This window comes from Crocodylus siamensis, chromosome 10 (genome assembly GCF_052110815.1).
Source record: "Crocodylus siamensis isolate JL-2025a chromosome 10, ASM5211081v1, whole genome shotgun sequence".
NCBI lineage: Eukaryota > Metazoa > Chordata > Crocodylia > Crocodylidae > Crocodylus > Crocodylus siamensis.
The window spans coordinates 70,542,260-70,549,808 of NC_143404.1; positions in this window are offsets into that span (position 1 = coordinate 70,542,260).

Below are 7,549 nucleotides of genomic sequence, written 5' to 3' on the forward strand. Positions count from 1 at the left end.
TTTTAGCTGACTGAGCAATCCTTTAAGTTTCCACAGTAGGGAATAAAAACAGAATAGGATCACCAGCAGATACAACCCCAGACTGCTTTTTAAAGAAGCTCCTTGGCTTCTGCAAATGTCACCATCACCCCTAAATACATACCATGGGCATTTCCAGCCTGATCCTGCAGAAAACTGGATCCTGCACATTTCTATGCTCCTTCTGATTTAAGAAGCTGCCTAAAATTCTGCAAGATCCAGGCCTGTTCACTAACCTGCAGGTTTGCTTTTCCGTCGATGTTATATTCAGGCGCGAAATGCAATCGCACGCATGCAAAGACACATAGACCGTAAACTTCCGTATTTCCCCATGGGTTGAAGGAGCCCAAGTGTGGATGCTCCATAAAAACGTGGCAAATATTCAAAGCAGCGGCTGGTAAAACTAAATAGCCCATGCTGGACCCTAGTTTTTTAATCTGTAACGACACGAGAGCGCTCCGCATTTGTGCTCTCGTGGAATTACCCTGCCAAGAGCGAGCGCCGTCTGGCAATCAACGTGCTGTCAAACAGATGTCGAGCTAGGTTCTGATCTCAGGAAAGCTGCAGTGAACCTGGTGGATCTCCAGAGCTTTTGCCCCAGCAGAATGGAGATCAGAAACCAACCAGTGAGTTTGCAGTACCTCTATCCTGTTTCACAGCACTACCCGAACTACAAAGTGAGAGGCTGATACCACGGCAGCTCATCGCATACCAGAAAAGTCATTTGATCAACACATCATGGGGTCTCAGCAATCGGAGGCTCTGCTAGAGAGGCAGAGGGTTATATCCCCCAAATTGAGGCCTTTCAGCTGGGAGAGTGCTGCTTCCAAACCTGGAGAGAGCCATTCCCAGGCCCAGTGGCAGGAACGCCCCAGCCAGTTGTGACACCGCGTCCAGTCGGAGCTGGCTATGCAGACAACACCGTGGGTGCATACACACGTACTGAGTCAACTTAAAATAAGGCATCTTAGCTAAGTTGACTTAACTAAGTCAATTTAAGTTAAGCCATATTGGAGCATACACACATACAGCTCCTTGACACAGTGGCAACTATCTTCTGAGCTAAGTTGATTTAACTAATGGGACTCAAAATAATACACCTCAGAGGCGTATTATTTTGAACCACCTTTAAGTCAATTCTGCCGGGTGTGTATACGCTCTGACAGTTAAGTCGACTTAGAAAAAGTTAAGTCAGCTTAACTGTCAGAAAGTTAATATATGGGTATACACCCAGTGGCAAATATATTGTCCTTTGCAGGCACTAAGAATCAAATGGGGAATCAGTGCAGAGCCCTAAACCAGGGTGATGCATTCAGCATGGCAGCAAATGCATTCTGCACCAGCAAGGACCTGCAAATCATCCGTCGGCCAGCCCCGAGATACGTGACAAAGACCCACAGGAGCATTCAGTTATTTAATTTCCACCTGAACACTTAACACTGCACTTCAAATCAGGCCTGGTTTATGTCAGAGCAGAAGCTCTCCATTGCAAGCCCTGAGCCCATAACCCTTTGGCCCAAAGACAGCATTGCAAAAGCATTACCAAATGAGCCATAGCAACAGCTGGAAAATGATTACCCCCTCCATCATTTTTATGAACTTGGTGCACTGCTGTGCTCCACTCCCAAAGAATGAGGATGGAGACGGGGTCCGGTTCTACAAGGCAGGGCGGGGGGCACGCGGGCCTTAAAGGGCCACTGTCACCATTTTATCTCTCTAACTGATTTACCTCCTGTGCTATCCTCTAGTGGAGAAAGAGGTTTCTGTCTTCGAAATATGTACTTTAATCTTTTAAAGCTTATCATGTTCCCTAATTAATTTCTTTCAATTGCTCCTATTTTTGGAAGATCGTGTTTCATGCTCCCTCTGCTGGCTTTGCGGTAACACTCAGCTAGCAAAACAGACTCCGATAAGGAGGAAAATCCTGGGGGAAATCACGTGATCCGGCCATGAGTTTCTACAGGGTAAGTCCAAGGTGCAAAATAAATAACGGTAACCAGTCAGATCACAGATGAAGGATTGCAGCTGAAGAATAATAGTCGCTTCTTTGTTTGCTGGATTCTGCATTTAAAAAGAAACTTTTTTTTGGTACTAAGGCGACTTTTTTTTAATTTCAGAAGGAAAAGCAGCACGCCCAGAATCCAAGTCCATGATAAAGGGATTTCTGTTTATTTTCGATGATGGCTGTGAGCTGTCGTCGGACGAGCAGTCTCGGTTTGCCCTCTGATGTCTCAGTAGTCAAGTGGCGCGCTGATAATTGCAGCCGCCACAAACTGTGGACAGTAAGCTTTGAATGGCTCATTCAGTCATTGCCTCCAAAACAGATGCAATCACAGACACTGACGTTTCAGTGAATGTCAACGTTTATTGCAGAAAAATTCAAAAGGCAGGAAAAAAACTCCTTTGGTCTCCTATATCCTTACCGCTGCCGTTTCTCCAGGCCACCGTGTTCTGGAACGGTGGACCGCTTTCTGCCATCTCGAGCCAGTGGGGCCAGACAAGCCTAACCAAGAGTTTAAACTAATTTGAAAAGTTTCTTGACGTGCATCAGGAAACAAGAAGGTGAAGTGGAAATCACGACGTGCCACATGCGGTCACAAAAATAATGGTCCATTTTTGTCCCCTGGTTTGTGCTCCCATCTGTTGATTGGGCCCAGCTGGCTGAGGAGGTGCAGCGCTGGTCTGGCACTCCAGAGCCCTTGATGCCACTCCTGGGCCTGCCGCTGCCCCTTGGCCAGGTCACCTGGCCACCTATAACAAAGGGAATAACAGAGCTGAAACCCTTTGCAGCGCCCCTTGCAGCTGTTGGTGAAAAGCAGCAGATCAGCGTCAGACATTAGGATTAACAGCTCTCTCTCTCTCCTCAGGAAGGATCTGGGAGCGCTGCACTCTTTCTTGGCATAAGGACCACATCACGCCGCAACCCTCCGTAATACTTTCTAACCTCTCGAGTTAATCCTTCTGTAGTTTCAATTAGATCAGTTCGTCTTTGCCTCCTGATCTAAACCATTGTGCAATGATCATTGGCATCCTATGAGCATCCTCTCCCCTCCCTCCCCTGGGGATGGCTGTATCTCTCTAGCGAGCAAAACAATCTCCATGTGGGATCATTCATTACATTTAGGGTGAAATAATCATCCTCCCCTGAAGTCATTGGGAAAGCTCACCTTGATTTCAGCGGGGCCAGGACCTGCCCGGTATTGTGCAAAGCTTCCAGGGGGCTGGTGCTTACTATCATAGGATGGGAAGGCTGGAAGGGACCGCCCCAAGCATCCAGTCCAGCTCCCTGACTCCAAGCAGGGTCAGCTGTGACTATACTATCCCAGCAAAGTGCCTGTCCAAACTACGCCTGAAAACTTCCAAGGATGGAGATACCACAACTTCTCCAGGCAGCCCGTTCCAATGCTTGACCACCCTCCGAGTCAGAAAGCTCCTCCTCATCTCCCACCTAAATCTCCTCTGCTAGCTCCTTGTCCTGTCTCCTGGGGCCACAAGGGAAAAACCCATCTCCATCTCTTCTATAATCACCCAAGGAGAAGATGCAAGACAAGCGTAAACAGGTCACCCAGAGAGGTGGTGGAGTCTCCGTCCTTGAAGGTGTTTAAGACCCAGGTAGACAAAGCCTTGGCTGGGATGATGGAGTTGGGGCTGGTCCTGCTTTGAGCAGGGGGTTGCACTAGATGTGCCCCCAAGGTCCCTTCCAGCTCTCCTTTTCTCTGACTGTATTATTACTATAACCCAGAGGCATTGATGCATGAAGGCAAACCTGGAGGCCAAGACCTCAGACTTCAACTGTAGGGAAGAATGAAAAAACTAGGGCAGACAGACATGGTAAAGCCATTTATTGTGCTAAGAGGCCGTTCCTGCCAGCAGCTGGTAATTTATGCATCTGTGCAGATCCTGTGCTATTTGTACTTCCATCAAGAGTCGTAGTCATTCTAGATGCCATAATAAATGCCTGTCAGTTTTAGGCAATTGTTTAAAAAAGTGGATGTTTTCACACTGCACATAAATTATCTAGCAAGAACAAGCAGCGCTGATCTAGCTCCTTGGGAAACTATGTAGAGCTCGAATTCCTCGCCGCGCGGCCGAATGCTTCGGTGAAACGGCCTTTTGGAAACCCTCCCCTCCGCGAGCCGCTTGCCCGAGTGACAGGCACCATGCAGCGCAGAAAGGAAGCCCTTTCCAGGGGTGTTCATTTAGTTGGGCACCCAGGTAAACTGGAAGGGTGGAGCGAGAACCAGTGTTTCAGCAATGCCTTCACGGGATAAAACAACATCTCTTTGCTGCCAGGCACAATCCAGGGGCAATCCTGCTCACACTTCCCCTTTGCCATTAGGTCCGAATGCTAATGGGGAAACCACCATTCGCTCTGGCTCACCTCTAATGCACTGTTGGCTGCCACCTCCTGCTTCATTCGTAGCTGCTGTAACTCCCCGATTTCAGGGGCAGCATGCACATAGGCTCCATTTCCGGGGCCTCCACGGAAACACAAGCCCCAGCTTTGCAAGCACTTCTGTTTGCGTGCAAAGACAGGTCTTCGTTTGGCCTCCGTGTTTTGCTGGGGGCTTTTGGAAATGAGGCCTTCCCTGTTTACTAGCTGCAAAAAAATAATCCGGTATAAAGATATCAAGTGTCCCTTTTACCGTCTTTAATTTTCCCTGAGCCTGATGAAGGGCACACAAGCCAAAAAGCTTGCAAAAAAAAGACTTTCTTTTTTTTTTTTTTTGCAATTTCTTAGCTGGTCTAATAAAAGGCATCGTCTCTGAACCAAGAGTGCTAGATTTTTGCATTCCTCTGCATGTATCGCATTTGGCCTGCCGTGCCAGGTTACCGAGTGGAGAGAAGGCACGTGAGAGCAGAAATTGAGCCAGGGAGGCACATGTCACTGGCGTCCTTCAGATTTATGCCAGGAGTTGCTGAGAGCAGCATGGCCCTGGCGTTAGGAGCATTCAATAAACCTCCGCATCTCTCTTATGGCACACACCTGCCAGGTAAGTCATATCACAATGGCTAGAAGAGCTCTCGAAGGCAAGGGAAAGCGCTGGGAGTTTCCATCTGTGCAAACACAATGCCTGGGGAACAAAGAGGGGCAGTGAGTGAAAGGATGGGCCCTTGTAAGCATTCTTGCTGCAAGCACTTCCAGCACAAGACATTGAGAGAGGGCTTTGAAGCATCCCTAATCACATAAGGGGCAGGGAAGAACCACAGCTCCCTTCTCACACACGGCATCAGGAAACCTGGTATTAAACACAGAATTATGAGGTCCCCTTTTGGCTGGGATTTTTAGTTCACCGGTCCATGCTCACAATAAAAATATTAACAAGCCTTGGGGCACAGGGCCGGTTGCTTACCGCAGCCTTAAATCACACATACAAGTGTCCCTTTGCTGACATGCGACATCCAGCCCCTCGTTGCATACTATTGTGACCTGCACCCGTCACGTACTCAGCACTATGGACTTCTCCGTTTCAGATGCTGGAAGCGTCTTATAGAGCCCATATTCAACACACCAGCGGAGCAATGGGCTGAAGTGGGGTCAAAGTCAGTGCAACCCTCTGACAACCCTCCGCTCTCAAACTGTGCTGTCCTAAATGCAGTAAGACCACATGCAGCAATTCCTTTGTGCTCACAAGACAAAGAACAAGCTTTGTCTTGTGAACACAAAGACATAAGTGTTTCTATGTGCTCATTAGGCCATAGGAAAGTAGGGTTGGAAGGGACCTCAGCAGGTCATCCAGCTCTCTGCTCCAGGCGGGATCGGCCCAGACTAAACCATCCCAGCCACGTACCTGTCCAGCCTGCCCTTGAAAAAGTTTCCAAGCATGGAAAATCCACTTCTCCAGGTAATCTCTTGCAATGCCTGGCCACCGTCATAAAAACTCCTCCTCATCTCCCACCTAGCTTTCCCCGGCTGCAACTTCAAGCTGTTGCTCCTCATTGTATCTCCTACAGCCAGAGAAAAGCTGTATCCCCTCCATAATCGCCCTTCAGGTATTTGCAAACTGTTATCCAGCCTTCTTTTCTCTAAATTAAATAAACCTCATTCTTACAGCCTCTCCTAATCCCCTAATCATCTTTGTCGCCTTGTGCTGGACTCATCCCAAACCATTTGCAACTTTCTTGAAGTGCAGGGCCCAAAACCGGACACAGTTCTCCAGCTGAAGCCTCCCCTGTGTTCCCTTGGGTCACCTTTTCGGTGACATTTTTACTCAATGCTGGGGTAGGAAAATTCCTCGTGAAACAAGATCCCAGATGAGGGTTTATTTTAAATTAATGGAAGGGATGCTACTGAGACATACAAGGTACCCTCTTAAGTATCATCCTAGCAATAATCAAGAGAAATCTTTCGACTGGTATTAATATGACAAAATAGGCAAGTCATTAACATAGAAGGGGACGAAATTAAGTGACTCAGCAGGATGTTATGAAAACTATTAAAATACTCTCAAAAAATCAATGGAATAAAAGAAAAATGTTCTCCTATACGGGCATTTTCCTGCTAAAAACTATTAATAAACATAGCACACTGCATCCACCTCTCAAGGTCAAACCAATCTTTTGACTAATGGAAGCACTTATGAGATTCTCCAGAAATGCATTTTACACCTAAATGTGCCCTTTAATAAGTGCTCTTTTACATCTGCTCAGATAACACTGGTAGTTGTACATTTGCCTTCTCCAGAGTTTATTACAGACTTTTGGGCATTTAGCCGAAGGCTAAAAAAGGAGCGGGGACGTTAAGGGAGTACGAACAGAGTTTCTGAAAGTATTTGTCCTTCTGGAAAAAAAAAAACCCTGGACTCAAGGAGGAGTGTTCTGCATCACTTGGTTGCTGAAATTTCAGTCTTGCTTTTCCTAGTATGGGAAGCACTTCGCTGACATAAAAAAAAATTGTAATTCCCAGGTAATACGAGTCATTTGCCTGAAACTGCAACACGCAAAGGAAAATGAAATGGCTGGGAGTGGCTCAAAGGGAACCCAAGCTCTGATGAGTACAGGCAAGCTTATTACTCGGATAACTTCATTGATGTTAATGGAGAAAGATATACAGTCGGTCCCCTGTCCTCATCAGATAGCCAGAAATACCACCTGCAGCCAAACCCTACACACGGGAGCCACTAATGGATCCTAGAAGACTAATAGATGGCCGTAGACCAAAGTGGATTATATCCCTAACCGTGGAGGAGATGGATTTTGAGCAACAATTAAAATAACCCTGGCCGTGTGAAAGTAACCCTGGGTTGGACTGCTGCAGGGAGAGGCCCTTGCGCCAGGGGCAGATCCAGGGGTGCCCTGGTGCACCTGCATTGCCCTTGGATGCCTGCTCCGCCCAAAATTCAGCCAAATTCAACCTGGCAGTCAGGCAGCACTGACTTCAAGCCTCATTATAATCTACCTTCACCCCACGGGTGTGGGCAACCCTCCTTCTTTCTAATGGTCTTGATGCAAACTGCCCTTCGCTCCGTGGCTGTGCTCTCTGCTAGTCGCTCCTGGTCACACGGCTCCTACTTCACAACCCGGCAGACGG